The 25616-nt window shown below is 32.7% G+C and overlaps 1 protein-coding gene across 7 annotated transcripts in view; it reads left to right on the top strand.

Annotated features, from left to right (window-relative positions):
* The window catches only part of trc (Serine/threonine-protein kinase tricornered), a 141767-nt gene that overhangs the window by 91369 nt on the left and 24782 nt on the right, over window positions 1-25616 (top strand). Inside the window, exon 2 of one of the 7 annotated variants that reach the window (XM_023174576.2) lies at window positions 12448-12488. The exons of 5 other annotated variants lie outside the window; for them this stretch is intronic. The gene's annotated coding sequence lies outside the window, so the exon portion shown is untranslated. Of the gene's footprint in view, window positions 1-10336; window positions 10357-12447; window positions 12489-25616 lie in introns of those variants that run through there. One more of the 7 variants, XM_023174578.2, reaches the window with a different exon arrangement.

Below are 25616 nucleotides of genomic sequence, written 5' to 3'. Positions count from 1 at the left end.
GTCAATTGATGTTTTTTTTTGATAGGTATGTTTTTGTCTCAACACAATCATCAAACTAATTTTATTTCTATTATAATGATCACATCGTGGTAGTGACACAATACCTGTTAGAAAATTTCAAGCCTTGATGGTAAACAAGTCATTGATTTTTTGCCTAAAAAGAGTCTATTAGGTACCACTTATTTTGGGTTTTTATGGAAGTCTCGGGTTTCACGATGTTTTCAAAATTATTTCGGAACTATGTAACTTGAATTTACAACTATGATAGGTAGGAACTTCCGACGTAAAATGAATCTGATGATGTTAACTTGGTTAACAAAACGCGCGTTGAGAGACTGTGGGTTGCTTGTGGTGTGAAAAAAGTGTTTTCTTCAGAATTGAATACAACTATGCCATGTACGAAGGTATATTTTCCACTTCTGATCAAAATGTCTATAACTTATAAAAGTTATGAAGCTGAATAGTTTTTGCGTGGAAAAACAACTCACAAGAATTATATGTCAAAAGAAATTTTGAAAAAAAACCTAAGAAAAATTACAGTAAGTATATAACATTTTCAAATTGTTTCGATTTTTATGGTTTGTTAGAATACGTGTCATCGATGGATGTCGATGGATCGCGGAAACATTTGCTTGAAATCGAACAAAATCCCATCGACTGAGGAAGTATATCGCGCTCCCGATCCGAAGTGACTTTGGTATGTAAATTTCGACAGCTGCTATCTATCGGATAGGGCTTTATTGTGCGGATTACGGATTCGGGGACTTATTGAAGGTCGATGCAGCTCAGCAGCTCAGCGAATCTGTGTCAATTTTGGCGATCGCGAATATATTGCGTTTTTCATCAATCCTGTTCGATTTGGTTTATTGTCTGGTTTTATTTCTTCTCGAAACTTGTCTCGATTTGGCTATTTTTTGGTTAAAAGTAACAGTTTAATTGCATACAAAATTTATGAAAAAGACCCCCGCTCATTCTGGAGTATCTACATTCGTAGTTATTTCTGTGTTAACAACATGTTCAATATCTGTGACTGAATGAAGAAAATGAAGTTATTTAAATTACATTTTGAAATTCAGGAAATGTTTGTTTTGTATGATAACATCAGTGAAATTGTCGCCAAAAAGACTAAGTTGTATTGGGTGATTCTTTTTTCCGATCCATACAAAAAAATTGATCATGGTTTCTCAGTAGACGAATGATTTGTATAGGAATCGTCATTAAATCGGCGTCCAATGAATTACACTCAAAACACATAAATACAATATACATACACACGCAATAGATGACACAAAATCAAGTTGAGGAGATCCCCTTTATAATATTTATTGTAATATGTAATAGAAGTTAAATTTCTGGTTGATCTCCGATATTCGAAATCTGCTTAACATTCAAGTTAATAACCCGTTCCGTAGATCTGTAGTCGTTTTTCTGTTGGCAATGTATATATATCTTGCATAAAATGTCATGCAATTTGAAAAAGGACTGCGTCAATTCAGGGACAAGCACGGTAGATAGTCTTATTAGTATCGAGGCCAAAAAGGATTCATCTGATTGTTTTTTGCTTTCAATCGAGACGTATTTGCTTGATGGAGTCAAAGTTCGAGGAAGAGATACTATAATTCCACCAATTTTGATAAGGATTAGATTGAACGTAATCAGTTTTGAAATTCCAAAAAAGATTTTTTTAATACTGCATGATATATAGTAAAGTAAATTTTCTGAAAAAAAAATTTGTCGAAATTACAAAATGCTCAAAAAGGCAATTCGATACTTAGCAGTTCACATCGAATTGAGTTGATATATACATATATTTCTTATTTTAGCTACTTCAACTAAAACAATAACAACCCAAAACACTTTAGAAACTAATTGTGAATAGAAGTATCATGAATTCCAAACCATTATTCATTTCATAGTACTAAATGTGATTTATTACGTCTGGTCAAATGCAATATGGATTGAGTAATTTCTCCAATGTCCTAATTAGACAATAAAGCTGGTCTGCAGGGGCGGAACTACAACAATGTTGAGTTTTAATGTGGATAGGTAAAAAAATTACATATTTGGTAAAGACGTGGTAAATTTTTTTCGACAAAAAGTTATTCATTTGGATAGTATATCTGTAAAATATCATAAGGATCCCGAAACATCATCATGAATATTGTGATAGTCATATTCATAATGATTCGGAAATAAAATTTGAAAATATATCTCAAGAATGTATTCTCATTTTTTTTTCATCATACTCAATAGTTCTCCAAACAGCAGACATTTCAGAAATATCGAATAATCCCCAATAAATAATCTCATTTGAATGAATGAAAAAATTTCTATCTCCATGACACCCATTTCAAAAAATATTGTTCTCTATAGTAATTTGCACGAATCTTCCGTTGAATATTTATCATATTATATCATCCGTTTTGCAGTATTACTGAATATACGAGTATGCCGTCTGCTCCTCGTCACTTATATGGTTGAAATTTGTTTATTCAATCTTCTTCAATTCTACCACTTTTTTGCTTCATATTGATCTTTCTTCTGCGCCAAAATATAGTTGAGGAGGCCCCCATAAACATATTCATTAACATTAACGATGACTTTAATGTCAGTTCTATATTCAATGTGCAGAGGTTCATGTATGTTCTAACTTGCCTAATTTTTTCATGGAAAGAAACCTTTTTTATCATTTACACGGGAGTGTTTTAACCGATCACAACTTACTGGTTCCTTGAGTTTTTTGTGGCACGTCGAACAAACTTTGAAATGATATTCCATTTAGATTTTAGATGGAGTAGGTGATGCTTCACTAGTATTACTATTATAAATCTATTTGCATCAAAAGCTTTCCGATTTCGAAATACTGAGTTCATCAAAGACCCCCGAATAGTTAATAAGTAAAAACAGATTTGAATTGAAATTTTTTGGTCTTGTTTCTGGAAAAAGGAAGCCAATTAAAAAGTCATTATTTATTCTACATCCTATACGGATATGATCAAGTGAAAGATCATATTCACTTTTCATCTTGCTTTTACGAATGATAAATTTCATTACACTTGTCAAAATCCCTAAATCCAGATCTGTCCTCATAGCTCAGTATGGCAGATGGACTAATAATGAAATTAGTAGTATCCGTCGAACGCTCTTTGATAATATAATTTCCAATATGCAACGGTGAATCATTTAACGAGGAAATCGTATAACGCGATATCTATATTGGGAAATCTGCCATCGCGTTGGTGTTGCCAAACTCAATCAACTTTAGTGTTACCAGCTGTAACAATATCGACCACTTTTCGAACTTCTTTCATTTTCATTCGACTTTCACGTTCCTTCGTGGAAACAACTGATATAAGGTCAATATGTGACACACGCATTGCAGTTTTAAGTGAATACAGGGTGAAATGTAGTTAAGAATTTAGTCGTTTATGCGGTTACTTACTTAATAAGTTTAGTATGCACCACAATATGTTATTTTAAATTATTCTAAGATACTATTTTCCACATTTCTTTGATGATTCAAACTCGAACACCTCAGTAAATAAGTACTTTCTCCTCCACGAGTGTTTGCTATCATTTCATTGCCTTTGGTAAGGGTTGAAAAATATTGGTCATGGCATTTCGCGAAGAATCATAACAAAACGAAATCCATTCGGATTCATTTTTGGCACGTTATGTTTCCATGGAACATACATTCCTGAATAATGAGAAATTGTTTTCTGCGAAGTAAATATCTCTAGGGATATTACTTTCAGTATTGATGTAAATGTTTGAATTGAACACATCACATCTTTTTATATTCACAATATTTCTGGAAAAATAAATGATTGCATTGGTGTTGTCAAGTCAAGTGTTTCTATTTCCGTCGCTGAACGAACGACTTTGGCATCTCTAAAATTGTTTTGGCTCGTATAAAGGACATTTCTGAAACAATTTCTCAGGAACGCCGAGGAAAGGGTTACGTTTGCAAATTTCCCAAGCCATTGTGACGAAAACTGTGAAACAGTGTAGTATAGTTACACAATCTAATTTTGTTGGACGTGTTTCCAACTGACATTGTCATATTTCCAAAGAAGTTGATTACCCGCACAGATTGTTTTATCTGCCAAGTGTGCTTTTAGTTCATAAACCATTCCAATCTTGAGTCATGTTTTTGACACTTTAATTAGTATTTCTCTGAGTGGTAAAGTTTCTTGGCGCAATAATCGTTTTGTTTCTGATGCGTCGACGCGAGTTATATAAGTTTGCTGAGTGGTGGAGCATAATTTCCGAAGGAAATTGAGAGTGAATGAATGAATTTATTGAATTTAATGGTAGTGGGAACTACTCTACAGACTTGAAACTACCAAGGAATTTATGATAAGGAACAAGTCCATATAAATACCTACTAATATACCATTAAGCGTATAACATTCACATACATATGCATATTTCATTATACATCACGCCAGCTTTTTTGAATATTAAAACGGTTTTAGAAGAATACTGAACAATTTAGCAAACAAAATTACCTTGAAAGTTATTTATTTGTAAGATTACATGGATATACACAAGAAACTTGGTCCCAAGACTTCACCTTGCGGAACACTATTGGATATATATAAGATAGTGCACTGAATTGTTTTCAAATCCTGAATAGTTCCTTATGAATTCAAATGATTTGCCTGTAATGATATAATCAAAATGTTTCTTCAGTGCAGAAGGCTAAATCAACGAAGATTGCTAAACATTTCGACGATCCATCTAGACCTCCAACAACTTGTTTCACCAAACAAATCAGAAAACTGAATTGCTGAGAAGGTATTGTTAAGTGATTACTGAAAAAGTTGATTATTCTTCTTGATGGAATGATTTTACGAAGCTATAGGCTTTGTAAAATCATTCATTATAGAGATTGCTCGATCTATTGAAACACTCCAGTGGGGGAAAAGTTTTTTTCAATAGACTAATTTTATGCCACAGGTTCCAAATTCTACTGATCAAGATTGGTTGATGGTTATTCGTTTCAAACTTGTTACCATCAGCGTGAAAGATGGGAGTCACTGTTGAATATTTCCACCGATCTGACATGTTTCCAGTTTTGTAGCAAAGATCAATTATATGAACAAGTGGTTGCATGAATGTTTTTTTATGAATTTGGAGGATATGATATCTGGACCTGAGAATTATTGTATATTTATGTATTATTACTAAATAGGTATATTTTCTTTGGAATATTTGTTAGTCGACATGAATACGCATAAAGAATGTTGAATACAAAAAAACAGAAATATATTCCTTCACAAAAGAACAGTTGAGAATACTTTTAGACTAAATGTGCACTTGAAACTGTGAATTTATGGGGCGCTAGCAACTATATGGTTAAATATTTCTGAAACACATTTTACACCAACCAACACCAACTGTCGCGTTCTATGAAATTCCTAAAAATTCTACAAATCGGTTTCGCAATGATGATTTTCATTATCATTCTATATTTGTAACTTTTTCCGTTCTGTTACGTTAATGCATAGTTCATACTCTTTTCAAAACTATGAATTTTCTCAACAGTCTGTGTCACATTTTTGGCACCATCTCGAACGGATAAACCGAGAAATTGTTTAAACTTTTCACTAGGCTCATAAATCTTTTTTTAATCTTATTTATGGTTCCACTTTCCAAAACAGGAACGTGCATTGTAATCGATGTCAGAAATTTCAGAGGTGAACAGTTGTTTGACTGAAATTTATTGCCTTTTGTTTGTATAACTGAGGGATTTATCTGTGATTTAATTGATTTTTTTATTGTTTGTTTGGGCGATTTCTCTGGAACACATGCGTTATCACTTATATACGTTTTATTTTTTATAAAGATTTTTTTCGTATCCCGGTATTCTTCGTGATTCGTATTGATACGTTTCTTGTTTTAATACCTCCGTAGCTAGTTCAGGTCCTACATTATGGAGTTGAGGATCCTTTCCTGGCACATTCATCAACTTATTGCTTCATATAATTTGCAAGTTCCTGACATCCATTATATAGTCATTACATTTCTCTGTTGACTTGAAACTCAGTCGTGTTGTCGAGAACGGAAATAGCCAAGAAACCCAGAACTTTCTTCATCGAGAATATGATCAGTTCAATAATATTCCCATTTTTAACAATTCCTACTTTTGATTAGAACCCGTATATTGGTCAAGGAAAACTAAAATTTCACGACGTAAGTGATAATCAACGAAAAACTATTGAAGGTAAATCATAAATAAATATGACACCCGATTTGACATTGATTTTTCAATAATTGGAGGATGTGGGAGTTCCTCAAGGTGAACCGATGTCAGTTCCGAAGATTGGGAAATCGTTATTATCTCTCCCATGCCTATCAGTGACGCAACTTCACATAATGAGTTCATAGAAAACCGGTAATGATTCGAAAATGGTGTAATATTGAGTTTGTTTATAATATTGTTCGTCTGATATGTCAAGTTTTTAGTTTCATTTTTTTTTTCAACCAATTGTTAGTGAACAGTTCACGAGAGACGGCCATGACCTCCGAAAAAGATACAACTTTGTCCCCTGCATTAAAATTATATCGACATCATGCTGAGTGTGCTATTGCAACAAAGTCACAATCCGCTGATGCAACACTGTTAATATGGAATGAAAAAGAGCTTGCATACTGCCGAGCCAAGAAATTCTCTACAGTAGTTTGTGCTGGGAGAAATGTCAGTAGAAATTAATCCATCATGCACACGTTTGCGCCAAAACGGCCAGTTGAAGGTGCTTTAAACTAGATCAAAGCACACAGTCGACAACCTAGGATTTTTTAATGATTCACTTGTTATGGAACATTTATGTATCTGTAAACTATCCGACGAAATGTTACAATTTTTGAGCTCAGCATGCATTTGTCAGAGGACTCAATTTCAATTTGGGTCGCAACCCATCTCCCGCGGTCGCCATCTTAAAAAAAGGGGGGGGCAGATAGTTTTTATGGTTTATCTGGCAAACTATTGATAACATAGAAAAACTATACATCTTTGGTCCTATAACTTTTGATAGTAAAACCAAGAATAACAAAGTTATAGACGGAAACCTATGAAAATTTTGAAACTTTTTTTTTGGTCATTATTACTTTTTTATAGTCATTAATAAGTAAAAGTAATATACAGGTTCTGCTCCAAAATTCCACGCTTTTTCTTATGGTGCTTCATTTTAGTCATTTTCAAACATTCAAGGTCATTCGAACTGGTCGGCCAGGAAAGTCCTCCGCCACCAAGATCAGAAAAAGTTGGTCTAATTGAAACTCTTTTCTCGCACAGATATTTTACTTTCACTGCTAGCTTTTTTTCGGTTTACAGCTATCTACTTCAGATAATTGGGACTGAAAATTCGTTGTTAACAAGTGGTCTAGTAGCTTTATTGAATTTGCTGCTTTATTTTGCGAGGAAAGCTTCAGGCAATAATTACGATTATTGCAGAAAGACGTGTTCTTTACTTTATAATTGCCTCGTTTTCATTGTCAACATCACTTTATTTATTAAAAAAGTTCATTTCATAATTGTTGGTGTTTGGTTGGTTGCTTATAAACTTTTTTAATTATATGAGTTTCAAACTTATTTAAACTTTTACTTCGTTCGAATACACCATACCCTCTAGCGATATTTATGCTCGTAGATTTTTTACTTCATCTTCGTATTAATTCAATTATAATTTTCTAAAAACTTTGGAATAATTTTGCGAAACTCATTACCTGAATATTCTATGAATGGATTATATAAAATATCTCTGGAAATCAGCTCATTGTAGATACCTTAACTAAAAGTAAATAATAATAATAAAATTGAAAAATAATGGATTAGTATTGAAATGGGGAAAAAGCGTCACAAAGTAATACATACAATTAAATTGGTGTATAGACGTATTACAATTTAGAGATAATTACTATTGTATATATAAAATGCTTACTGAAATACAATAATAAAAAATTAACCAACGCCACACTTTGATCCGACCAATTCAAATTGTGATACCGTTCGAACGACCCAAATTCCACATTGATAGCACGAAATACAAAGAGGGTCGAGCCTGAATCGATATACACCCGGTAGATAAAAGAAAATGCGGGAAAGGGAAAACACCGCTTTTTTGATGGATGAAACTGACTGCTCTGTTACCACTTCTTTGACAGGATCTTGATCTTCTGATAAAAGAGGCGATACCAAATAGAGAAAAAGTGTCTGTCATCAGGACGGTCCAATCGATCAGTTTTTACCAGAAGAGGGTGTTGTAAACTATCCGAATAGATTCATCAAACTTTCCAACAGTAATTACTATCTTTGATTACCAAATTGATGCAGGACATGAAACATTTTGATTGATTTCAAATACTAATTCCTTGTTACCCTTCAGAAATTATTGCGATTGGTTATTCGGTATTATCACGGTTAACAATCACATTGAATGCAATGTCCTCCAACAGGACCGGCCGTAGAGGTATTATTGGCCTCCCTGATATCTTTCTGACAGTAAAAGGAAATTGAACCTTCTGTATTTGTGGAAAGTGATGGGTACTTGAATTTCAATAACGTAAATTCTTTTGGGATAACAATTGAATGAAAAGTAGGTACTGAATTGAAAAAAATTGTTTAGATGTTGGTTCAAATGCAACTTTGCAAGTATAAATTTTTTTTTTAATAAGATCCTTTCTCTTTTCTTCTGTGCGAATACAAGACTCTCACACTTTCCGAAAACAAAGAGGATACAATCGATATTATTCGTTAATTCTACGGGAAAGTGGTGTTATTTCATCAGAAAGTAACACCAACATTTTTCATTTCGCAGGAAAATACGAGTTTCAAAAATGACTGACGTCACTACCATTGAGACTTATCCCCCTTTCAAACCACATTCCAAAATGTATTTGATTGCCGGGCTCTGAGGCCGGGACTGCTTGCCTTCAACGATTTGTATAGGTTTCTTCGTGAATCATTAGAAATAACCTGCGCAATGGCACATGCGATCCACTTTCGTCCTGAAATCGCATGCATACATTTTCCAACGTTCAAGGTTGACGGTAATGCCGTAATAGAGGTTGGTCAGGAAACCACTGATCTGATCTAAATTCGTTTTGTCATCGCCATTGTGAAAGGGATGGATTAATTGACTTTTTTTTCAACAATCAACTCCTGCTGGTAGAGGAGTTTTTCATAAGCTAGCGCTTATGAAAAAAGAGAATAAATAAAGCGGTGTATGGAAATCCATGCAATCGGTGCGATTCAGGCAATGAACAATTTCTAGCATGCCTCTTCGTATGTAATGAAATAATAATATACCTTTCTAGTTATTAGAAAATATATACTTTCCAATAGAAACAACCACAGGGAGTTCCATTTGGAAAAACATTTTCAGGAAGTTCTCAGAAGAAAAATGGAGCGATAATTCTGCCTTTAAATAGACTACACCAAATAGTAATACTGAATCGTCTTTGCGGATTGTGTGGATGTACTAGAAATGGATTATGTCTACTCCAATAATGAAAATTATTTCTATTATACATCCCACATTTTAAAAAACTAGCCTCATCGCTCCATATAACATTTCTCTAGAAGTTTGGATCTTGTCTGCATTTCTTCATAAACTACCGACAAAACCCTAATCGTTTCTCAGGGTCATCAGGTTCTAGTGTTTGCCCTGGTCTTAACTTATAAGGAGAAATCTTATGTTTCTTCAAAATTCAGACAGTAGAACAGCTATTTCTCTAGATAAATCTCTGATTTATCTAGATTTATCTCTGACATGATAGAATTATTTGGATTTATCTCAAAGTAGGCTAAAACATCAATTTCTGTATCTTCAGATATTACAAAACGTTTTTTAGTTATCTTCTTCTCAAAAACTTTTTCATCCATCAAATTAATATGATATCTCTAATTTAATGTAATATAAAGAATAAATGGTTTTAAGTGGCCGAATAATAAATCCAAATCTGCATGGAAATGAGACTCTAACAAATAATACCGTGATATTGACCGTACCTCGTACAGCCTTTGTTTACAAGGCATGAGGTCATAGGCCAATTTCTGGTATCCAATCGTAATAAATTCACACACATTCGATTTATTCAAGATGTTTATTGATTATCAAAATATTTATTCAAGATTCCTTATTCGAAACTATATAGAATCTTGAACCAAAGTCTTTCCAGTTCGATACGGATGACGCGTAGAGATGCATGTGATCTTTCTAATTTCGATTTTGAAAAATATTTAGATTCGCATCCGTGTTCTATTTTTACGATTCGTGTTATTTTGTTCGTAGGTGGTTGAGTGATTTGTATTATTTCGTTTTTATTTTCGACACGTAAGTTTTATTAAAGGTATGTGTTTGTTTACCTGTGTTTGATTTAGTGATTCACAATTTCATAAATTAGAGTTACTTGAGCAATTATCATATTTATTAAAACAATGTAAGTACACAGCACTTGTTGATTTCCCAAAATCTACTGTGAGCAGTTAATGAACCAAGTAGTAATTTGAAAATTGTCATCATACAAAAACTAACTTCGTATGAAATTTGTATAAAAGTTTGTTGTTTAATTCAAAATAGTCAATTTTATCGCTAAAGTGAAACGTGAGAACTGGAAAAATTTATTTATAGTAAATATTCCTTCAAACCGATGAAATGGGCAGAAAAATTGAAGGCTATTCCACCAAAAAACAGTCTTACAGCGACAAAATGCTTCTTCTCAACAGCGATAAAACTGACAGTCATGAAATCAACATGACAGAGCCTAGTTAGACATCATTCTTATAATTTTAATCACTGTCACTGTCCTAATCAAAGTGAATCAATGGAATCAAATATTCAAAAATGATTAGCCAAATATTAAAACTTTGCATAAATGCTTATTTAGATACCAAGGAAAAGAAGTTGATTAGCTTGAAGAATGTAGTTGTACATACAAGAAATCATATCCCTGAGTTCTGAGGCGCCACCTTGCGGCATGGGTTCCTCTGAATATATGTGTTTCCAACTATCACTTATATTCGTATATTAAAATGTTCTTGACCTGCCCTGCCTTATTGGCGTGAATCAACAAATCGTAATTGAAATATGATCTCATTGTTTGATGTGCGTGGAGGCTTTCTAATGCATTTTCCTCTCGTTGCGTCCTGAAAGGAACAAAAATGATCCGCCTCATTTATATTTAAATCACGTCAGCGAAAAATCGATTCAGTAGTTATCGAGGATTTCATTGTTCCATCGCCACAATGACAGTGTTCCGCATTTCGAACGAGTTCCCGTCATACTTTCTTTTCTATTGTATATTTATGGTCTAATGGAAACATATTTGTTGTTCTGCAACGAGCTATCAGCATTGTACATTAGTTCCCACTGAATAGTGTAATTTTACTAGGGTAATTGCTAATGGATAGGTCGTTAGTATGGATAGTCCTCAATTATTTTATGGTTGGGTGGTTGTAATTTCTTTCATTTTGCATATTTTCCAAGACAGTATTCGTTGTAAGGATGATTCACCTGATGGAGTTTCAAACAAAGTACAATAAATACAATGCAAAGGAACCTAACTTTTTCAACTATATGTGTTCAAAATGTATTTATGTTTACTAGAAAGTTTCTCGTGATATTCAGTGTTTGAGAATGATAACACTTCATAAATAACCTTCATCACTTTCATTTCGGACATTTCGAGATAATAAAACATTAATGGTCATCTAGTAAGTATTCATATTTCACGTATATTATGGTTTCATTGAAAATACAGACCACTTATTGTGTTACATAGTTTTCATCAAATTCTGAATTGAAATTGTTAGTCTCGGTTGATTGTGGTAAACATTCTGTTGATTTTTTCCCTAAATCATGACAAAAGTGAATTATTGCTATCCCTAGTAATGAAGTGACTGAAAAAACACATCCGAAACACGGTATTTATTTCATTTTGAATACTCAAGTTTCAAAATATTTGTTTTTTTTGAGTTGTGTAACAATTTACGAGGATGACGTATATGGCGTGCTAGTAGACTAAAAAACCATTGATTCACCCCGGTGCAATACGGTAAAAGACACGTTAATAATCAACCTGTCATTATGTATTATGTTAGATTACAAATCTGTTATTGCTTCTTAGATAATGAAAGTTGCCTCTAGCATAAACCCCATAATTCACAATAGAAAGATCTCCATGTTCTTTACTATTTGTATAGTGGGATAAAAGTGGTAAAAAACATGGAAATTTTCATTTCTCTTTTCATTATGAACGGTTACATCCATCAATTTATAGAAAGATCTCCATTAGCCTTCGAAACCCACTGGCCAGAGTTGGCTTCATGACATTATCTATAACAGTTGAAAAAGTCAGATGTATAAATATTCATGTGTATTTATTGAATCATATCATGTGCCTCAATTTCAGCCATATTTTAATGTTTTCTCTTCTTTTCAGGTAAATATGATGATGACTAAGGACGTTCGTCTTCTGGAATAGTGAGTACCTACTTGTGGATTTAGTAGTTTCGGACTCGAACTTTTCTATACTGGGGAATCCAACGGTAACACTTTTCCGACACACCAAAGCTACTCTAACCAAGTTAGCATCATGATGGTTGAAATATTTTTGAGTCAACTAATTCTTTTATGAGAAAAAATGTTTTCAATACATTCAGTTTATGCGAGATAATCCAATTCTACCTATTAGAGTACAGAACAATGTTATGAATTGACGAAATGGTAAATGGTTTTCCGCATCTAGATCAGTAAAGTTTCTGTGGGGCCTTTCGAATGTGATGTGTGCACAGTTTTGTTGAATAATTCTGAAACTTGTTCAAGTCGAATTGAAAAGAAATAGTAAAGAAATTCCTTTTTACATGTTTTCATCAAAAACTATCAAGTATGTAACCTTTTATTCAGCGATGCATCTGTTTCAATAATAATATTTATGATGTACAACTTTTTGGAATATATTTCATCGATATTTATTGATTTTTCATTTCGTTTGGGAGTATTTTTTTATTGTAATGAAAAAGTGGATAGTCAAATGAATTTTTGAAGTAATCTTTATGAAAAAAACTCTTATACAGTTTTTAAGAACAATGTTAATATGATTTTTGATGAGGGCTCTGAAAATGATGCAAAGAAAAATTAACAGAGAAAACATACTTTCGATAAAAACAAGTTATTGAATCCTCAAATCCCTCTTCTATTGATATTTCAATTTTTTTTGGTATATTTATGAAGAATACTTAGCATTTAACGGTTTGTTTGTTATGTGTAACTAAAGGTGAAGGGTTCAGTATTCGAAACAACAAAATTGTTTGGGATATTGATGATAGTTGAAAATCATGTCATTCACAATATTTTTTGAAGAATTCTGGGGGTTTACTAACGAGTGTACCATACCTATTGATAAAAAACATATCTCATTGCATTTCAAAATGCGAAGCACTTTTTTCGACATTTGGTATACAAATATTTATTTCACGTTTCTCGAATAACCCAGCAAAGTGAATAAAAACAACTATTCCAAACGTTCCTGAATTTTATAACACAGAATCAACAGTTTCTATTTTACTTTCGTTTCTTGTTGATTTTGAACAGCCCTTATCGCATTTGTAAAATGTGAAAGTGCTATTCCTTTCTTTGTGATGGATTCAATCTCATAAACCATTTTCTATCTTTGGTTGCCACGACTTCCTTTGTTCATGCTGTTTTGTTTCCCAAATTGATATATTCTGTGAGGATGAAGACAGGAGTAATTTTACAGGAACTTTAACTTGTCATGATATGTCATCAAAGCAAATGAATATTAGCAGTTTTAAAATTTTATGAAACATATCACAATATATGTTTCTCTCATACAGTCAACGACATAATCTTTTGATATATAATTCTCGGTAATTTTTCACTTCTTAGGATCCCCAGAAACAATAAAAATGTCCCTTAGTTGTGACTAAAATAGTTCTTGAAGATTCTGTTAAAAACAATTTGTTATGTTATAAATAATTATTTATTCGAATACACCAAATCTACTTTCGCTTTAAAAAATGTTATTGTTTATGCTGTTCAGTGAAACTATTTTCTAATAGTTTATTTCTACTGCCATCAAGATATATTGAGACATAAGTTGTTCTCTAATTTGATCTTTATTTGATGAAAGTGTTGAATGAATTTCGACTTATGGAGAAATCTTTTCATCACTTTTTCGTGGCATATCAATGAATATTCGAATTATAATAATCTCAAATCCGTAGTATAGTGAATTCGATTAATCATTGAAAGTGAAATGAATAAATTTTCAATAAAAATTTGGCAAGAATAAATTTTCCAAAATATTGTGCAGGATATTTATGGATTTTACTTCTTGAAACTGAAAACAGTGTGTTAAATTGAACCAATAATTCAGGATAAACTACTGACAATGTATAAGGTAAATTTCTCAAATCGATTATATGCAAATGTTTCAAAATATTTAAGGGAATTCATTGGTTTGCCTGATGAGATTATTGTTTCAATTTAAAACCCTTTTTCGAGTTTACGGCGTTGAAATTTCATAAAGCACCGATGCATAGCACTAGTACTTCCCAGTAAACATTCAGTTGATATTTTGTCTATTGATGATTGAAAATGATTATATTTTTGAGTATTTCAGATTTCAAAGAGACATTTTTCATATTGATGTTTTTTACAAACAAGTATATACTTGCCTAAAAATATGTAATCTATATTCGAAACCTCCCTTTCATGGAGCTGTAAATTGAAGCTCATTCATTAGACTCGGCTTTGGAATGAATTAAATAACATGAATTGAATAACAATAAGAAGTTGATAAAATATCGACATGTTGCAGTTAATGGATTCGAACTTAATGTTTCAATATTTAGCAACTGGAATGAATTGAAGTGATGAACAGGGACTCAGATCATCAACTTTTTACAAAACGACGAATTCTTGAATTCATTGATAGTCCCAGTCCTTCAATATATCACCCCATTCATTACGCAAACCAGAAGTAACTCAAAAAATTTCGCTAGATACTTTAACTTAAATTTACATAGTTTTGAATTTGAATTGAATGTTGAAATTTTCGGACAAGTGCAAGGAAATTATGATCCATTTTTTTGGATACTGAAGAATGTGACCCGGAATGTATTCAGAAGTTCAGCTTCTCTAATTTTATAGATGATTTTTTGCAGTTTCAAACGTTTGTATAAGTCGTGGACTTGCACTTTAAGAACACTAAACCGACGAAATAAATTATTAAATCAGAAAAATCGAAAGAGTAAGTTGTTAACATTGTATGTACTAGATCGTTTTGAAAAACAAGAAAAGTTTTTCGAAAAACATGCTTATTTTGACAAACTATAATAGAAGTCTCAAACTTGGCTGACTTCCTAAAAAATATTAAAAGTGATTGCTTTCCTTTTGCTTCTCAGTCCAACATTTTCAAGCATAGTTTTCTCAAAAATGAATAAATGGAAATCCATAATCTACAACCCCGGAAACTAATATTAATTTCATTGTGAAACAAATTCGGATTAACGTATTCCAAAAACACTTTATTGTGAGATTTTCACTAAATTGTTTTACAAAAACGCAACACGTGTTTCGCCATACAATGGCTTCATCTGGCGTGTCTTTCAACTTGGAGTTGAAAGACACGCCAGATGAAGCCATTGTATGGCGAAACACGTGTTGCGTTTTTGTAAAACAATTTAGTGAAAATCTCACAATAAAGTGTTTTTGGAATACGTTAGTTATGGATTTTCATCAAGTATCGGCCGATTCCATCATATATCAAATTCGGATTCTCAATCTGCGACTCTAAACATATTACAGTAAAGTTATTAGTTGGGGCTGTCCCAAGTAAACTTGACCCTGTTTTCAGCTATTCCTACTTTTCTGCAAAAGTAAAGAGATAACGATCGTGCGGTGCGTGCCTTGAATTTAAAATAGTTTTTCAATTTATAATGAATTAGGGTTCCTGGGACAACACTGCCATAAGGGTGAATAATAATGAAGTGTTGATCATTAGGCGTGTAATAAGATAGATCATTAGAAAACTAGTAATGGTTGTGAACATAATAGTCATTCAAGTTGAAAAGGAAATGTCAACTTTCTAGTAGGGTACCAGAATTTAATTTTAGATTATTTTAGGTTGAACAAATGAGGCATGTGAATTTTAAAGTTAAAATTTTCAATTGGTGCAGATTTAATCATGGAATGAATGTTGATTATAGTTGGTTACAGAAGCTTTCCCATCTTTCCAAAGTTATACCAGATTCCAGAACAACAAAATACACTTGCTTTATTCAATCCTTCGGAGATTAACTCAAGACAATGGAAAATATATTAACTCAATTTGAAATTTTCCTTCGGAATATTTGTGAGCTATAGTCAGAAGCCTACAGATTTGTTTTAAAATAAGATTTCATTTATGTAGTTATGTTCAGAGGTTTCAGTTACGGCGAATCTCAAAAAATTAACATTGTAACGTTAATTATGTTATTCAAGGAAGCTGATGTTTTGATTTTGATAAGGACCAGTTTCATATCCTTCAAACAGCTTTCCAATCACCACATTCTATATGACTATTTAATTTTAATTGAAAGCTTTAAGGCTATCCTTTCGGACTTTTTCGTAAACCTATAAAGGAAGAACAATATGTAGTAATTTGTTTGTTATATCTTGAAGGGAATAGACAGCGTTTTCGATGAAAGCTCTCCGGCTTCGCACCGCCCCGACTTCGCACAGATAATATCGTCTTATGCGATGGAATCAGTCGATATCAAATGAAAATCCACAATTTAATTAGATAATACTTAATTGTAGTTCAAATATTTTGGAAAGCCGTACAAATATAATCTCCTATTTTCAATCAACTTACTCTGTGTTAGACATGCTTTTAATGTTTTTCACGAACCATTCCGGAATTTTATGTTTCACATGAGCAATTACTTCTGTCTGGAGAAGTTTGATGTAAAAAATATACGACCTGTCTGAACATACCTCAAGGAATTTCGCCTCTACGATTGATACATTCGTGTCGGCTTCCGGTCTTTTCGACTGAAAAATTGCTTTTCGCAGAGAAAAACGAGGGTTAAGGAATCCAGACCTGTTGAATTATGTAGAATGAAGTATCCGAAAGGAAAGGAATGAGTGGCTTCTTGAGTGGCCAACTTTATCAAATTTAGGACTTTTCCTCCTTCTCGATGAATATTCCATTAGATCCAATCATTAAATTGTGCACTGGATAGAATCACCCAGAAATATAAGTAGGTACTTTATGATGTGATGCATCATCAAAATTGAAATTTTGTGTCTTTTAGGGGAACATTGATGTCTTTCAATTCAACGTGTAACAAATTCAGTTCAGTTTCCAGTTCATTAGAAACATGCTTTCGCGAAACAAACACGATTTTTTTGTTCTATAATTTTATTTCTTATTTTTTGTACGATATATTGACGTACCTATCACAAAAAACATTTTGTTCTCAAATATCATGAATTACATCTAGTAGAGTTACCTAACTAATATTATGATATGCATCGCTTTACAAACTCGAAATTTTCATTCGACTGAAATAAAAGGTTGAACCTTGACCTTTTGTAGCGCACGACTGATGACGTTCACCCGTTGGTGGTGCAATACGCGAATCAGCAAATAAATCCGCACTGCGCCCGAGGCGACCACAGATCTTTTCGAAGTTGAAAAGTTCCCTCGAAGTTTCTATTCCCGTTGTAAATGAAGTAATTGTTTGAAATTTCGTTTTCGCTATAATCGCAAACTGGGTTGACACGACTATTTCACGAAAGTTTTTTAGGGTACTTTTTTAGGAAACGGCCTCTGTACTGGATGGGGATAAAGTTGTTGATAAAGATATTATCGAATAACGCTGAAAGAAAATATCCTCGAAAGAACTTCGGTGTCGGCTGCCAAAATATTTACTCTATTTCAAAGTGAAAACCATTGATGTTTGTTTGTGGACGTTAACGCTTTCAACAATAAGTGCCAAGTTTTAATTATAAGGCTTCTAAAAAAGAATTTCTATAAATAGTTCAAGTTAAGGATACCGGTATTTTAATCAGAACATTTTAATAGGGCAGGAGAAATACCAGCAGTGCAATCAATTAAATGCAGTAGTTACACGTGCCAAAATTAATGCATTATGATAAAATTATTATTATGGATACGTCAGGCTATCGAGATGTGTTCACATATGAATAATGTTAAGAAACATAAACTCTTTTATTTCTGACCGGGATATTATAAGCTTATATCGTCATAGTTACGCTATCAATAAAGAGGGTCATAACTCCCTTGGAACATTATAGATTTTATAATTCCCTCTATCTTTCACAAGTGAAAATAAATAGAAATGAAAACTGAACCATATTTTATTTATTCACGTCATTACAAATAATAAATGTACAATTTTGAAATGTTCCCTGAAAATTACTTCCGCCACTGGAAACAATTTCTTCTTTTGTATGGCTGGAGCTTCTGTTCACTACAGTCGAGGTACCTGCCTCTTCTGATGACAAAGTAGACAACATACGCGCCGTTTTACTTCTCAATTCGATGCTATCCTCCAAATACCCCTCTGCCACCGTAGAACTTTTCCAACCTCCGTGTCTTTTTAAGTTAGTCATAGTTGCTCCTGCATTGGCTAGAGCAGTAGCAGAAGTGCGACGAAGGCAATGTCCCGTATAGGAAGATGAGTTTGGCAATCCTAAATACATTGCGATTTTGCTGGGGATTTTCCCAAACATGTTTTTTCCAATTGGCTGAGATGTACATTTATTTTGTCGGAAGCTCAAAAAAAATCGTTCAATACCTTTAGGACGCAAAGACATATAAAGTCTTAATAAAGGCAAAGCGGAGAACTCTTTTTCATCCACAACTGTAAATTTCTTCGATACACCAGTTTTACTTTCCGGTACGTTCACTACCATAACGGAATCCCGGTCCTCTATATCCGATATCTTCATATTCAAAAGTTCCTGACTTCTGCATCCTCCAAAATAACCCATAATCAAAACAACCTATAACAAAAAAAGGAAATAAATACACACAAAAAGGAAAATAAGAAAAAAATTACCTTATGCAATAAATGAATATCATTAGGAGCGTCCTTTAGGAATCTGATAACATCTTTAGGAGATAAAACAGCAGACTTTTTCGGCTTATAACTCTTACTCTTCCGTTTCAAAAAAGCCTGTAGTTCATTGAACTTGGTGATCGTTTCTCATGTATAGTCACCATCGATTTTAGCATTGACCATTTAGTCCATAAAGAATTCGGACTATACGTTTCTGACTGAAACGAATAAACACAATTACTACCAAATCTACCGAAAAACATAGAAAATTCCTTACCAGTTCTTGAAAATATGCCAGAAATACAGTTTCAATGACATCTTTTGGCATAACATTTTTCCGTGTCAGCCAGTCCAGATATATCTTGTATTCTTTTTGGTATACGGCTTCACTTTTCGATGGAATTAATGATTCTCTTGCTTGTTCAGCTTTTTTCAAAATATCCTCCATTATATTTGGGGTAGAAAACACGTTTTCACCGCAAACACAGCTTGATAACAAAGTTCTGTTTATAAACAAGTAACATAGCAACAACCTAGCAACAAAAAAACTCTACTATAATCAACGGTACCTGATTCAAATATACCGGGAAGGTAATGAATTGGTACATTTTTCCGTTTCAAAAATGAACAAAATTTTATTGAAATCGGTCAGAAATAAAATTATCTATGTACCACGGGAATTAATGAGCCTTAATAACCTCAGGCAATTGCTGTCCCTCGGGCCAGAGGCCCGAGGGACGCAAACTTTGCCATTGGTAATTAAGGCCCTCCTAATTCCCTTGATACATAAATAACTATAAAAGAATTCTCATTATTTTTCTATGAGGGTCCTGTAAAAGCAAACATTTGGTCTTCAGGCTAAATGAATGATAAAACAGACAGTAGAATTTCTCAGAATTAGAAAAGAAAAGCTTTATTATTCGGTAGAACATTTTTTGTCAATTCAATATCATATAATTCGGTAACTACTACTAACAAGATCATTATTTTTATAAATCGGTAAAAAAAGTGAGTCAGTATACAATTCTCAACGTTCTCTTTCATTTAAGTTTGTTTATAAATTTTCTCATCTCAAAATTCACTAAAAATCCACTGATATATCATCGGTCACTTTCGTTTAACAAATCCCACCAAATGTAATTTTTTCCTGCTTTCTATAAGTGAAAAGAAAAATTAAAGACTTTTATAAGGTTTGAAGAGATTTGCGAATATAGACTCTCTCAACTTCAGGATTCAGTTGACTCAAATGTAAACGATTCCCATGTTGGAATGAAAATTATAAAACAATGGCAGACGATTTCTATGGATATGTAAGATTTCTCTTTATGTCAAGTTATGTTAGTTTTTCGTGATTAAATTAACAGATTACCTTTATTATTCGCTTCAGGAAATTATATAAAAATATGTAATATAACTAGTAATAAAAAACTAACGTCTTCGCTGGATTCAACGAGAATATACCCCAAGAAATTTCATCCTGATATTTTCTGTTACTCTCAAATATTTTCTGAGCTTTCGATTCTATTAAAAATATTCGAAATATTTTTTTAAAGAATATCGAAGATAAAAACTTGTAACTAGGAGAGATTTAATCGCCCGCAGAGATCACGAATAAAATAATATTTTCAGAATTCAGTTTTGTACTCTTAACATTCGTTATGAAATCAAAACAGATATCTTTATAGGAACGCTACACAACGTAACATATGACAGAGTATTGATGTCAAATTTCACTCACATGGAACACTATTATCCTAAATGATGTATTTCTCGGAGTTTCAGGTTTAAAACAGATTGTCTTCAACTCCTCGTCAGCTGATGATGATTTGAAATATTGTTACGATAATTTACAGGAAATTGTCTCCTTTTCAGTGCCGTCTATAAACAAACCATCAATTAGAATATGCACTATTCTCAGTAAAATATTGACAGTCATTTGATAGAAATCAATTACTTCCCTGAGTAAACACACATTTTAGGTTCATCGTTGTTTTGATCAATATTCTTTCCTGTTGAGTTTCATGTTTGTACGAAGTTTATAGAACTAAAAATTTATGCTTTTTCTAAGGAGAGAAATGTTGAACATTCATGTATTTTAACGTTTTTAGACACTTATTTGAGTTAGATTTAAAGAGTTAAAAGTCATAACAAAGTTCAGTTTATAATTCTGAAAACAGAAACTTTGGGCTATTCCAGTGCTAATAAACTTACTGTCTCTCTTCCGACGCTAATCTACATAACATTGGCGCGACTATTTACAAATAATAAGAATCATTTTTGGACCACAATGAAAACTTGGGAAAATGCTCAGCATCTCGACTGTCATTTACTTTTTCTATTGTCACACCTCTGTCTAATGTAATGTCATTTTTCAATGATGTAGCGAGAACAATCTAGTTGGGCACGCATGCTTACGAAATAATGAACCTTCCTGAAACACAATGGCTCTGTGACACCATCTATCACCAGGCACAGAATGAGCGGATGATAATAACATACGATGCGCATCATATGATAATGATTGTGCAATATTTGTCATCATATCCTGTGCAAATGAGTTATTTTCGTTCAGTCAGAGATGATTTTTTCACTTGGTTCATGGAGAGTGATGTTGAAAACGCACTTTATCCCATGAAAATCGAAAACTTCGGGTAAAACCTTTCCGGGATAAATTCGTTTGGCTTTCTGCGTATTCGAAACTCAATTAAGAGATATGCAAGTATTTCAGGCACAAAAAAGCCACCTGATCCTTTACGATAAGTATAAATATAACAGAAATATTGCCTTCCTGTAGCCAGGGATACTTTGATCTAAAAAAAGCACTTGTCGCTGTTTCCTTCAGTTTTCTTTACCTTCTCCTGGTATTAAAGGTTTTATAGTCTTATCGTCTTTTATAATGGATAACCAGTGTTCACAATCTTATTCCAATGAATAAATCTTCAATTTCGTTGAAATTTCAATGATTATGTTGTTTGAAGATTATTTTCATTAAAATAAACTTACATTGAATCAACAAGTTGTACTGCCCTTCAATTTTGAACTATATCATTGGAAACAAAAGGTAACATACTAAATTATTCTTGTATGGAAAATAACCATTCAACAGAAACCAAAGGTCAGAGAGCGGAAATTAAACATGCAAACCGTGAATCATTTCATCGAATTGAATGCCAAGGATGTGAATGTCAAAAACAAAATTTTGAATGCTAATGCGATTGAGGAACAAATCGGTTTGTCATCAACCAGTATTTTTCAAGCTGCTGGAAAATAATTCCATGAAAATCAAAAAATAAATAGATAAGTACTCTTTGATCATTTCCATATTGATTTCAATTCAAGAGCCACCGGTATACAGCTGTTTCAGCCTATTGGGCATCGTCAGTACCGGGCAGGCGATCCTCGATTGAAAACAAAATGAGAAAAAACCAAGAAAGTATTCGATAAAATAGCTGCGTAAACGCAAGCGAAACATAAGTGGAACTACCTATTGGTGTGACACCCAAGTCAACTTGCCAAGTTTTTATGTCAGTATTGGTGGTTTGACCAATCAACCGACAACTGCGGTAGAAGTTAGCTTCCCAAATTTCTGCTACCGCAGTTGTTGGTTGATTGGTCAAACCACCAACACTGACATAAAAACTTGGCAAGTTGACTTGGGTGTCACACCAATAGATGGTTCCACTTATGTTTCGCTTGCGTTTACGCAGCTATTTTTATACTTTCTTGGTTTTTTCTCATTTTGTTTTCAATCAAGGACCGTCTGCCCGGTACTGACGATGCCCAATAGGCTGAAACAGCTGTATACCGTGGCTCTTAAATCGAAATCAATATGGGAATGATCAAAGAGTACTTATCTTTTTATTTTATATATATATATATATATATATATATATATATATATATATATATTTATTTATTTATATATTGATTAGATATCAGCGGTAGGTACTTGTAAAAATATTGAAACTCATAGTAGTTATGTTTTTCACAAACGAATCATGGGTGATAAACAGATAACAGGAATTTGCTTCAGATACCCTCGCATTTCATATGATGTGAGAACTAATCATGACTTTAAATTACACAACAACAGTATCAATAGTTTTGGAAAAATGTTTTAATATTAGATCTTCCATTTCTAAATATGTGGCTAAAGTTCGTAACTCAACAATGGTTTTTCACTCATAATATGTCAGCTTCTCAAATGCTTGGTTGTTAATTTTAAAAATGCTATTTTGTAGCAGCAGTGTTAAAAATTCATTATTTTCAACAGAGTTTTGGAAGAAAATATTTGAAAAAATAAAGAAACAGATATCTATATTATTTCAGAATTTTGTTTTAAATCAATCAGAGTGTTAAAACCTTTGCTCAAGATTTGTATTCTATTATAATATCTGGATTCAACGTTTCTGTTATTGATGATGGCAAGCAAAGTAGTCTTAAGTAGTCTAAGAACTATATAACAAGTCTTATCTAAAGAGTGGGACAGTTCGTGAGGAATTTATTGTGCAGGAATGACACTGAATTTGTGTTACATTAATTTTTGTGTTTTGTCACTCTTAATATACGAGTATATTCTGTACAATTCACCTACAGAACTAATGAATTTAAACTGTTTCATATCAAAAGTATAAAATGACTGTCGAATCTCACAAAATACAAAATTCTTCATTGTATCATGTTCCTAGAACCCTGTTAATTCGAGAAATTAGATGAATGGCAGGCGCCTCCGATCTTCAATGCTCTTAAAAGTTTAGAATTTATTAGAAAACACTTGGAAATGTAGAAAGAAGGCTGACTCTCCCTATGTGTATGTGAAAAAAATACATCTTTGCAAGTTTGTTTTTCTTTATTTTTTCATTCTGTTGAAAGGGCACCTTTATTTATATATTTTTGGAGGAGTAGAAGGCCGAAAAGATGTTTTCCAAATTCATTTCTCAAAATATTTCCTTTTCAAATGAATTAAATTCCTTTGGCTAGGATTAGATACAGTATGTAGTTGTATGAATGATTTTCATAAATTTTCATTGTGATGGAGATTTGTCTCAATCGGTGACATACAGTTTTTTGTAGAATTGGCTGATTATATTTCGGAAAATTCAAAAGAAACTGATAAGTTGAGGACTAGTGTTTTCACCAAAAACTTCTGTGATTTCTCCCAGAGTTTGAAAGTTTGCTGTCAACTAAAGTTACATATAATTACAGTAACATAATTTTCTGAATGCGATGTGGGATGCTGATAAGTATAGTTTACAAACCATGTACATCTAGGGTACCTATGTAGTTAAAGCTTGTGTATTATCATCCATTTCCATGTATCATTGTTCAAATTTATAGTAGGAAGATTTTATGGTTTGACTTTAGAATTTATGGGAAACCAAGAAAGCATTACGATTTTTTCGCAGGTAATTCGTTGTCAAAACAAACAATTTTTTTGAGTAATTTCCAAATAATGGATGAATATTAATATCTTATTGTATGCAATACTGGTATCCTTCAGTCAACAATGGCATTTTTTCCTAATGAGTCATGAGGAAATTTACGAAAAACCATTTTTTATATAAATATGAATTTGATCAAAGTCCAGTGTCGTGATATTGTTCAAGTTAAACTTCATTACTGACTTAGAACGTAACAAACAGATACAGTTTCCGTTGACCACTTTTTGTCTCAATGTTTTAATTTAATTTTTTTAATTATTTACACACGCTTTGTCAAAAATATCTATTCTTCCACAATAAAGCTCATTTATCATTGTTGTTTTCAGCTATAATATCCCAAGGACATTGATAACTAACGAAATAATTTTATCACAGTTTTCGAAAGCACGTTATTTGGTAACATCCCGACGCCGAAGGCGGAGGAATGTTACCTAAAATAACGTGCTTGAGGAAGTTGTGATAAAATTATGAGTTATTTATCAATGTTCGAGGGATATTCGGTGAGAAATTTTTTTGCAATTTGAACAAAATTATTTATTGAACACACAGTTATTAAAAGAACAATTCGTATAATGATATTCCGTTGATAATGATTTTGTCAATTGCCGCATCATTTTGAACACCAAAGCGAGGAAGTGACATTTTCGAAATAAACTGAATTACTGAAATGTCAAACAACTTTATTGTGTTGGTTGCTTAGCAATGTCATGACATAAGTGATAACTACCCGTGAAAACTATCCATGGGTAGTTATCAGTGTAATGATGGTTTCATTGGTTATTTCGACACACATGACTAGAAATAGACAAATTTGATAGGATAATTTTTTTGGCAAAAAATTTTCATTATTATTGTTCCGATCGCTCATTTTCATTTTCTTCAAATTACTCTTTTGGTGAATGTGCAAGTTCTAATTACTTTTCTTTGGGCAACGATAATCATTTTGGATGAAATACTTGCCAAGTAAAAAAAACTATTTGAACGCAAAGTTTCAACTAAAAATGAAATACCAAGGATTTGAAAATAATGGTTGTTACAGAACAGCTCCTTCATAATTATTTGGCCTAGCTACAACC

Source organism: Leptinotarsa decemlineata, unplaced genomic scaffold (assembly GCF_025532065.1).
Source record: "Leptinotarsa decemlineata unplaced genomic scaffold, Ldec_3_MD MMD2_tig00000035_RagTag_RagTag, whole genome shotgun sequence".
Classification (NCBI taxonomy): domain Eukaryota; kingdom Metazoa; phylum Arthropoda; class Insecta; order Coleoptera; family Chrysomelidae; genus Leptinotarsa; species Leptinotarsa decemlineata.
Note: the sequence above shows the minus strand (reverse complement) of the source record. Positions and strands in the feature narration are given on the sequence as shown.